Raw genomic sequence first — 12,109 nt, forward strand, 5'->3', positions numbered from 1 at the left:
GGAAAATATTAGCCCAAGAGACAGAAAGGGCCACATAAACCAGAGACTTCATCAGCCTGAGACCAGAAGAATTAGATGGTGCCCGGCTACCACCAAAGACTGCCCTGACAAGGAACACAACAGAGAGTCAGAGATGGAGCAGGAGAAAGGTGGGGTGCAGAACTCAAATTCTAGTAAGAAGACTAGACTTAATGGTCTAACTCAGACTGGAGGTACCTCAGAAAGCATGACCCCTGGATTCTCTGTCAACCCAGAACTAAAACAATTTCTGAGGCCAACTCTTCAGACAGGGATTGGACTGGACTGTGGGACATAAAGTGATAATCGTGAGGAGTGTGCCTCTTAGCTCAAGTAGATACAAGAGACTAAACAGGCAGTTTATCTCCAGAGGTGTGATGGGAAGGCAGAGAGGGTTAGGAGCTGGGTGAATGGACATGGGGAATCACAGTGGAAAGGAGGAGTGTGCTGTCACGTATGGGGAGAGCAATTAGAGTCACATAACAATGTATGTATAAATTTTTGTATGGGAAAAAAAAGAAAATACCATGGCTTGGGTCAGGTGTACCTTAGTCTTCAAGGTGACATCTTTGCTTTCTAACTCTTTCAAGAGATCTTTTGCAGCAGATTTGCCCAATACAATATGCTGTTTGATTTTTTGCCTGCTGTTTCCACAGACATCGATTGTGGATCCAAGTAAAATGAAATCCTTGACAACTTCAACATTTTCTCCATTTATCATGATGTTGCTTATTGGTCCAGTTGTGAGAATTTTTGTTTCCTTTATGTTAAAGTGTAATCCATACTGAAGGCTGTAGTCTTTGATCTTAGTCAGTAAATGCTTCAAATTCTCTTCACTTTCAACAAGAAAGGTTGTATCATCTGCATATTACACACTGTTAATGAGTCTTCCTCCAATCCTGATATCGCATTCTTCTTCATACAGTCCAGCTTCTCAGATTATTTGCTCAGCATACAGATCGAATAAGTATGGTGAAAATATTCAATCCTGATGCATAATTTTTCTTATTTTAAACCACACAATATCCCCTTGTTCTGTTTGAACAACTGCCTTTTGATCTATGTACAGGTTCTAGTTGAGCACCATTAAGTGTTCATGAATTCCCATTCTTCACAATGTTATCCATAATTTGCAAACAGTCAAATGCTTTTGCATAGTCAATAAAACACAGGTAAACATCTCTCTGGTATTCTGTGCTTTCAGCCAAGATCCACTTGACATCACAATGATATCCCTCATTCCATGTCCTCATCTGAATCCAGCTTGAGTTTCTGGCAGTTCCCTGTTGATGTACTGCTGCAATTGTTTTTTAATTATCTTCAGCATAATTTTACTTGCATGTAATATTAATGATATTGTTTGATAATTTCTGCTTTCTGTTGGATCATATTTCTTGGAATAGGCATGTATATGGATGTCTTCCAGTCAGTTGACCAGGTAGCCGTCTTCCTAGTTTCTTGGCATAGACAAGTGTGCTCTTCCAGTGTTTCATCTATTTGTTGAAACATCTCAATGGTATTCTGTCGATTCCTGATCTTTGTTTTTCACCAATGACATCAGTGCAGCTTGGACATCTTCCTTCAATATCATCAGTCCTTGATCATATGCTACCTCTTGAGATGGTTGAATGTTGACCAATTCTTTTTGGTACAGTCACTTTGTATATTCCTTCCATCTTCTTTTAGTGCTTCCTGCAATGTTCAATTTTCTGTCCATAGAATCCTTCAAAATTGCAACTCAAGTCTTGTATTCATGTAAAGAAGGGCAATGATTCTGGCATCTAGAATTAAAAAGGACAATCTCCTTTAGGGGTTCCATAAGCCATAGTACAAAATAACTTCCCTTCTTTCAGTTTATCCAAATACAGCACCAATTCACTACCCCCTCACAGCCCCATAACACAAAACTTTCTTCAAAATAAGTTTGGAAAAATGTTTTGAAGCACAGTTATACCTGAGAGCATAGCCAGTTAGAACATGGCCTTGTTAACTGCAAAAAGGATCGAGTGAATTGGCAGAGGCTGGAGACTAAGATCAGACATATACAAGGAGGAGAAATGGGTATTGTGTGCCAGACAGGCTGAAAGTCCACTGTAAATTATATCACGGAGGGTTGGATGAAAATCAAGAGATTGGTCACAGATAAGAGACCCAGTTATAGAGGTAATTGTGGTGTTTGACATCTAGTTAGATCTGAGAATCCTGAATATTCAACGCACAAGTAGTTGTTGGTATTGTGGAATATGTAAGCAGGTTAAGGAGCAGTAGCCAGCGGAGGCTTGATATTTTAGGGCAATTAGTGTTCTATATAGTTTATACAGAACCTCAAGCATTTGAGACAAATTAATAACAGTTATAAGAACTAGAGCATGAGCTGAAGCCTGAGTCCCAAGGAAAAAGCAAGGCACAGCTTTCAGGACTTGGGTACTCACATGTCAGAGCCAGATGATGAGAAGAGAGCAGCAATGTTGAATTCCTTAGAATTAGGTTGAGCAAGGCTTAAACAGCTCTGTACTGACCCTGGAGATTGGGGGAAGACTAAACTTGTAGGTAAGAGTTAAGAAACAACAACTATGAGTAAAGGAAATAAACAAGAAGAATGGATCCATCTGACATCAGCAATGATAATTAAAGCATGAGGTTATTGACACTTATTATATGGTTGACTGTAAAATTCAAGAGGCCTTATTTCCTGGTCCATCGTTGTCAGTAACTCACTATTTGTGAATACACTACTTACATCTCCTCAATTATATTTTGTCATGGTTAAAATGGGAATAATTACAGACGGCCAGACCAGCTGAAGCCTGAGTCCCCTCTGCACTCTGATTCTATGATGTCAAGTTAGAATTAAGATTTTTGATCAACTATGTACTCATTGCAGCCATGGTGGTGCAGTGGTTAAGAGCTCCGCTGTTTGCCAAAAGGTCGGCAGTTCAAATCCACCAGCTACTGCTTGCAAACCCCGTAGGGCAGTTCCACTCTGTCTTATAGGGTCACTATGAGTCAGAATCAACTAAAAAAAAAAAGGCAATGAGTTTGGTTTTTATGTACACATTACCCCCTTTAGTTCTATTCCATTCCCATTTTTTCTCCATAATTTACAACTTCTCTCTTCTCATGCAAGTGTGAGAAAATGTTTTATTTATCATCATAAAAAAAAAAATTCTTCATATCTTTGAAGAAGCTTGACAAAAAAGCTGATTCAGACCAAAACCAATGCTTGCAACACTTTCCAGTCTCAATTCTAATTCCCTCTTCTTTTTACCACCATCCTAGTTTGTCCTCGTCCAATGAAATTGACCTATCCTGATGTATTTCCTGCTGTAGACATGCTGTCAGGTTGAAATACAAATTCATAAAGGGCTTTGATCTTCAGAAAAGAAAATGTCTTATAAAAAGTTATTAGATCAAAAGCGTTTTCATGTTTGTGATTGGGCATCTGAGCTTTTTCAAATACTATGGACGCTCAGATTTTCAGAAAGATTGTTACAGAAATAAGAAATCTTCCCTTCATTTGGGATTTTTCTTGGAGTCCCAGCACTATAATTCAATTCAGAAAGAAAGAGATTTTCAAAAAGCTCCCAAATCCCAAAACTATCTCTGCTAAGGCTCCATGGTAAGTCCCTGTATCTTGGCAGATTCATGTCGACATCTAATCGGTTACTTATTGAGAATCCATGAGGACAAATAACCTAGACATTTATTCTTTTGCCATTGTATCACTTTACCTCAAATATCCAATAATTCTCTCCTTAATGAGTTAAAGAACTAAATGAAAGCCCTTGGTTAAATGAAAATATAATTGTAGTGGAAGAAATTATCAAATAACTACAGAATATTGACTCATGTTGTTACAAAAATTTTTGCAAGATAGCTAAAATAGAGAACAAGCATCTGGAAAAATGAGACACCAGCCTCCTAACCAGGGCCTTTCTCCTGAATTCGTTTACTAACCTAATATTTTAATTAACACTAAGGAGCCTGAGACTTGCCATCAAAAGACAATAATTAACATATTCAGTTAGTTTTTCATCCTCAAAATATATCTGCTCTTTATTTTTACCATCACTACTCCCATCATTCCTTTGCTAACTATTCTCACTCTTTCTACGCTTGGTTCTCTTTAATTTAACCTCTATTCTTCTGATGGAGTACACAAGTCAATCCTCTGCTAAAATTTTTTCAAGTACTCCCAGTGTCTGCAACAGTGATTTCCAAGGTAGGGGTATAACCACCACCCCCAGGAAGACACTCAGTAAATTAGTGACCAAAATACAGGACAAAAATATTAGAATTTCCATTTATAATTTATCTTGTCCTTTTAAAATATATTTTGTTTGTATGAATGTTTTATGATGTTCCCAAAATATCAGTACAATAATACTTGGGGAACGATCTTAAATAAACATATTTATATTAAAAGTGCATTCTTAAAATAGTTTTGATTATGATACACAATAAGAAGTATGGAGACCACTTGCCAGGGAAAATCCTTAGCATGGCCTCTGAGGCTGTGATGTGACCTCCAATACCTCATCCTCTTCCAGACTCAACTTCTTATGCCACACTATAGTTTCTCTAATTACAAGTAGTTCCTTCCATACATTAAGCTGTTTCTTATCTCTGTGTATTTAGTCATACTCTTCCCTCTGCCAAGAACAGCCCTCTCAACTCTTTGGCCACCCAACTCTTATATATCCATAAAGATTCAATTCAATTAACAGCTCTTCTAGAATGCTTTCTACAGCTGGATTAGGTGCTGGTTCCTCTGTGTTTCTATAACACTTAGATTCCTATCCTTGTGTTGGTATTTCTCAGTACATGTCTCTTCTTCTCTTTGAGGTTTGGGGCCTTATATACTCATCTGGATATTCATAGTTAATAATTCATATTGAATGCTCAATATAAATTTGTTGAAGTCATGTAAAAACAAACAAAAAAGTACAATAGACAATGTGTAGGACTCATTCTTGCAAATCATGCTGTGGTTTCTGAGAATATGCTAGGTCAAGTGCTTTCTGAGGTTAGGTTGGAGACATCATTAGATATATCAAATATTCATACTGATACTTTATTATATTTGTAACTAACACATTTATTTTCATAGATACTGGAAAACACTCTGTTTCTTAGTGTGGGGGCTGACTTATAACACTCTGTTTCCTAGTTACTTCTACTAATACTAGGTATTTCTAGCTATTATCCAAGAATAATAGTTAGAAGTATTATGCAAAGTTGCAGACATAAGCAGTAGATTCTAGGATGGATGTTATTTAAATCAAATCAATTTAAACCACAATTTAGATCACTTATGACAAAACCTGCGCTCAATCATCATTTCTCCACAACACAGGCAAGACCATTTTTTTCATAAAAACTTAATGCATATGATTCCAGATCCAAACACACTAAGAGTTTTATTTTAAGTGATTACAGTTGTAGCTATAGATTTAAATAATCATTTTTGAAATTAATTGTAATGTAATTGGCAAACCTAATGGTATCTGGTTATTTCGGTTATTGTAGCAAACACCAAAATGCTAACAGACTCATTTCAAATCAAATACTTGTTAGTTAACCTGAACATGAGTATTCTGCTGCAAGATTATCTTTCCTTTTCATAAGTATTTAAGAGATTGCTGTGCTCTCCCATAGCAGTAACCATTTTCTTCCAGGACTAATTTTGCACCCAATCTGTACTCTTTCAACATATTATCCAATCTTTGACTTGACTAAGACAATCAATTCTTTCAAGATTGAGTTTTTCCATCTTCTCTTATATATGCCTCAAACGTATTTTTTTCCCCATTTTTCTTTCTCAATAGACAAGGTTTTTTTTTTTTTTCTCCCTCTAAACATAACTTTATTTGTATTGTCAATTTCAATCATTCCTATTCCTCTATCTTCTCCATAGCACCTGAACTGTCCACTTCTCCCCCATCCTACCGTACACATACATCCCAAGAGACCTATTTCAGGAGTTTTCAGGGGTGCATAGGTCTTCTTTTGCTTAAAATGAAGTCTCTTTGACACAGTGCCACTCTTCCTATCTTAATAAAGCAAGAACACACCATTTCAAATTAAACACAATTTTAACTATTTTGTTTACATGACCACAGATTAGTTGAGTTATTTCTGCCAAGTTAGCATGAGCCAAATGCTAACTTGCATGTCCCAAATATAAGCTTTTTCTGCCTATTTATAAGTGGATTGGAAATGAAGTATGTGTTCCTGTTTTATCCTGCTTAATATTCCTTCACTTTACTATTTGTCCATTTAGCATATATTATTTCAAGAGGGATGGGTATGGGCAAGAGATAATTCTGAAACCTGACAAAGGGAAGTCTATTATAAGAATGTTCACCAACAAAAACTCATTTGTATCTCTTATATGCAAGTAAGTGTACTGAGCTTGAAATATATGGTAGACTGATGCATTGGCCTGAATTCTTCACTCTCCTTCTACCAATAGCCTCTGCCAGGTGACACTGCAGTTCTTCCCACCTCCACGGATCAAGTGCACTTCACTACTCCTTGACTCTGGGTTGGCCTGTGTGACTGGCCAATGAAATGTTAGCAAACATGATACAAGCAGGGCTTTAAAATCACTTCTTCTGTTGAGTTTGCTTCCTCCATCGCAATCATCTCCATGAGAAACACATGTACTAGGCAACCCATTAGACCACAGTTCTCTAAGTTTAGACAGTTTGCTGAGTGTTTCTAAAGTTAATCATTTAATGGGGTACATTTTAATGCTATAAAACTCATGTGAGACTTCAATATACACCCATAGGTTGATTATTAATTTCACTGAGATTTCTCTATACAGTTCACAAATTCTCTCTCTGCTTTCTGACCTATACTGGAAATCACCTATAATCATAAATTACTTTCTGGGTATAAAGTCTTGAATACAGGTTTATTAGTAGAATTTACCAAGCATTACCACAATAAGATAAAGGAATATTCTGCCTATTACTGATTGAATTGTGCCCTTCTTCCTGAAATATATGTTTGAATCCTAACACATATTTCTGTGGATGTGATTCTGTTTGGAAATATGGTTTTCTTTGTTATGTTAATAAGGCAATACCAGTGTAGGGTGTATCCTAAACCTAATCCTTTCTAAAACATAAAAAGAGCAGATTAGACACAGAAGTGGGAACATATTAGGGAAGACAGAGACCAGGTGAATATCCCAAGAAGCAAGGATGTCTAGGGCTACTAACAATGAAGTAACGGCCACAGCCAAGACCCTGATTTGAACTTTTTGCCTCCAGAATTGTGAGGAAAAAAATTCTGTTTATTAAATCACCCACTTGTAGTTTTTGTATTACAGCAGCACTAGATAATTAAGACATTGACCGAGTATTATAACAAATTATTACATTTAGGTGTCCAGGCCACTATCTCCTGAGCAAAGGTTAGTAAAAATTTTAGAGACTTATTTTCCACCTATTTTATGCCTCATAGTTTTTCCTTCTTTTTGCTAAATGTATATCTATGTGTGTATGTGTTTGAGCATAGTTGTGTATATAAATACATTATATACGTGCATGTGTGTGCATACGTATATGTGTTTATCGATATGCCACTACTCATCTGTCCATTCTTTGTACTGTGGTGGCTTGTGTGTTGCTGTGATGCTGGAAGCTATGTCACTGGTATTTCAAATACCAGCAGGATCACCCATGGTGGCAAGTCTTCAGCTGAGTTTCCAGAATAAGACAGACTGGGAGGAAGGACCTGGTGATCTACTTCTGAAAAAATTGGTCAGTGAAAACCTTATGGTTAGCAGCAGAGCATTGTCTGATACAGTGCTGGAAAATGAGTCCCTCAGGTTGGAAGGCACTCAAAGTACGACTAAGGAAGAGCAGCATCCTAATGCAGAGTTGAACTTAATGACATGGATGGAGTAAAGCTTTCAGGATCTTTATTTCCTGGTGTGGTATAACTCAAAATGAAAAGAAACAGTTGCAAACATCCATTAATAATGGGACTGTGGAATGTACAATGTATGAATCAAGAAAAACTGGATATCATCAAAAATGAAATGGAGAGCTTGAAGATCGATATCTTAGGTGTCTTAGGCTGGATTCTCTATAGAAGCAAAACCAGTGAAATATATATATATATACACACAGAGAGAAAGAGAGAGATTTATCTCAAGGAAATTCCTCACATGGTTATAGAGGCTGGCAAGTCCCAAGTCTGTGGGTCAGACATCAGGCTGCAGGCTTCTCTTGACTCACACAGATGCAGGGGCTGATGAACCCAAAATCAGCAAGTCAGATGGCAGGACATCAAGGACATCATACCTGAAGAAAGCAAAAGGTAATTAAAAAGAAAGGAAAAATAAAAGGCCAAGCTGGATGTCAGAAAAGACTCTTCAACTTGCTCTTGAATGTAGTTAAAGTGAATGGAAGATATGATGAAGTAAAAGAGTGGAATGTAAGATTTCAAATGATGGCCCGAGAAGACAAAGTAATGTATTATAATGAAATATGCAAAGACCTGGAGTTAGAAAACCAAAAGTGAAGAATAACCTCAGCATTTCTCAAGCTTAAAGAACTGAAGAAAAAAATTCAACATTTGTGTTGCTATAGTAAATGATTCTATGTGTAAAAAAATTGAATGATGCAGGAAACATCAAAAGAAGATGGAAAGCAATACACAGTCACTGTACCAAAAAGAATGGTTGATATTCATCCATTTCAGGAGGTGGCGTATGATCAAGAACCAATGGTACTGAAGGAAAAGTTCAAGCTACACTGAAGACATTGTCAAAACACAAAGCTCCAGGAACTGATGGAAAACCAGCCGAGAAGATTCAACAAAGCACTCATTCTTCTATGCCAAGAAATTTGGAAGACAGCTACCTGGCTAATCTACTGGAAGAAATTCATATATATACCTATTCTAATGAAAGGTGATCCAATGGAATGCAGAAATTATTGAACAATATCATTAATACCACATGCATGTAAAATTATGCAGAAGATAATTAAAAAAAATGGTTGTAGCAGTACATCCACAGGGAACTCTCAGAAATTCAAGTCGGATTTAAAAAAGGATATGAACAAGGTTATATCACCGCTAATGTCAAATGGATCCTGGCTGAAAGCAGAGAGTACCAGAAAGATGTTTACTGTGATTTTTTTTTTTTTTTTTTTGACTATGAAAAGGCATTTGACTGTGTGGATCATAACAAACTGGATGACATTGCAAAGAATGGGAATTCCAAAACACTTAATTGTGCTCATGTGGAACATGTACTTAGACCGAGAGGCAGTAGTTCTAATAGAACAAGGGGATACTGAAGGGTTTAAAATTAGGAAAGATGTGTGGCGGTATTGTATCCTTTCACCGTACTTATTCAATATGTATGCTGAGCAAATCCTCTGAGAGATTAGACTATATGAAGATGAATGGGGCATCAGGATTGGAGGAAGACTAACAACCTAAGATATGCAGATGATACAGCCTTGCTTGCTGAAAGTGAAGAGGACCTGAAACACGTACTGATGAAAATGAAAGACTAGAGCCTTTAGTATGGATTAAACCTTAACATAAAAAAACCCAGAATCCTCACAACTGTACCAATAAGCAACATCATGATAAATGGAGAAAAGTTTGACGGTGTCAAGGATTTTACTTGGATCTACAATCAACTTCCATGGAAACAGCAGGCAAGAAATCAAACGACATATTGCCTTGGGCAAATCTGCTGCAAAAGACTTCTTTCAAGTGTTTAAAAGCAAAGATGACACCTTGAGGACTAAGGTTTTCCTGACCCAAGTCATGGTATTGTCAATCACTTCATATGTATGCGAAAGCTGGATGATGACTAAGGAAGACAGAAGAAAAAAAATGATGCTTTTGAATTATGACATTGGCAAAGAATTTTGAATAAATCATGGACTGCCAGAAGAAAGAACAAATCTGTTTGGAAGAAGTACAGCCGGAATGCTCCTTTGAATCGAGAATGGTAAGATTTCGTCTCACATACTTTGGACATGTTATCAGAAGGGATCTGCCTCTGGAGAAAGACATTATGCTTGGTAATGTCGTGGAAAAGAAGAAGACTCTCAATTACATGGATTAACACAGTGGCTGCAACAATGGGCTCAAATATAGCAACCATTGTGAGGACGGTGAAGAACCGGGTAGTGTTTCATGCCTTATACACAGGATTTCTGTGAGTCAGAACTGACTCGAAGGCAACTGACAACAACAACAACAACGTATGAGTATGTGTGTATATTATGATGTATGTGCATACTTAAAGGATCATATTCTGTATACAGGGTAATAAAGAAATGTCATTTATGCTAGTGATTATCTCTGTCTATATATGCTTGTATTTCTATTTTTTTATTTATCAATTTTTGATAGCAATATGAAATTTAACTATTTTAACCAGTGCTGCCTGCCCAAATAGTGAAATTCATGTTTTATATTTCCTTGATTTGTTAGATTTTTTAACTTTATCATGCCACTCTTCCATTAGCTCTTGTTTTGTCAAGCATTAAGGATGTGTCTAGGCTGCCCCCTTTGTAAGATGGGCAAATCCACACCAACAACCATTACCTTCAACTCTGTTCCTCTTCCACCTTCCAACTCTCTATCTATGTATTTTTAATGTCTAGGTTAATAGCGTTACATTCTATTCCATAACATAATTATATATTACGTTCTTTGTGTATATGTTGATTCCAAAAGTTGAAATTCAGCAATATATTTGCTTTGTTATGATTATGTATATACGACTTACTGTGCAGTTAACAAATAGATTATGATTGCAATATTTTCTTATAGAATCATTGCTTTTCCTGGAATTTTATATTCTTTTTATTCAATATTGTGTTAATATGAAGGGTTGAATGGACAAAACGGACTCACATGAATCATATATCTTACCAAATACCAAACTTTGGTAATGATAAAAAGGATATAGGTGAGTGCCAGGCATGGTCAAGTGATTATTTTCCTGCAGAAATCCTAAACTGTCATATTAGGCTTCCAAAACTACCCCTTTCTTCTGTATGTTTTTGTTTTATAGTAACAGATACATTTTCAGCAACATAGACAGACATAGTATCAACAGAAAAGCCATGTCAGTTGCAGAACTTTTCCATTTTTTACCCCATTAATTACTTCGCCATTCCCCACAAATTTATAATCCCTCTTATATTCACAATTAACACTTTAATCAAATCAGGCATATCCTGCTACAAACATTTTACAGGAAAGCGACTGCTATATACCATTAATATTCGTATAGGAAGGTTCGGTCAGAGGGCAGTGGTGGTTCAGTGGTAGAATTCTTGCCTTTCATGCAGGAGATCTGGGTTCGATTCTGGCCAATGTACTTCAAGCGCAGCCATCACTGATCTCTCAGTGGAGGCTTCTGTGTTGCTATGATGCTGTACAGGTTTCAGAGAAGCTTCTAGACTAAGACAGACTAGGAAGAAAGGCATGGTGATTTACTTCCAAAAATCAGCCAATGAAAACCCTATGGATCACCAAGGTCAGATCCCATTGGGCATGGGTCACCATGAGTTGGAGGCTAACTCAATAGCAGCTAACAACAACGTGCCTTGTCAAAGTTTGCAGATTTACAGTGAAGTGTGGTCTTGATCATTCTTCCTGCCTGGTCCAGTGTGGAAAGAATAAGTTACAATATTGCTGTTAACTCTGTTCTTCCTACATCCATAAGATCTTTCCACCTTTAAAAGAAAGTATCAAATTTCAAGACTAGCTTACTTTCCTTTTCCCTCTCACAACTCCCCACCCCTGCCCCCAATACCTCCATTCATGAGACTTTCTTCTTCCTTCACCAAAGAGTATTGTTTTCCTGCTAAGCATTTGTATCACTGTCATCCTGGTACTTCCCTTCACTGTTGTCTCTGTTCTGAATCCTATGTCTTTTTTTTTCTTGATTTATTTCCTCATTTTCTATGGTACTTTCTCAAGTAACTTGCCAGGAAAAGTTGTAAGAGAAGTAAATATTCTGAGTTTTTATGTCTTGGAAAATATCTGTATACTTCACATTTGATTTATTGTTTGGCCTGGATCCAGCATTCTA

This window comes from Trichechus manatus, unplaced genomic scaffold (genome assembly GCF_000243295.1).
Source record: "Trichechus manatus latirostris isolate Lorelei unplaced genomic scaffold, TriManLat1.0 scaffold00004, whole genome shotgun sequence".
Lineage (NCBI taxonomy): Eukaryota > Metazoa > Chordata > Mammalia > Sirenia > Trichechidae > Trichechus > Trichechus manatus.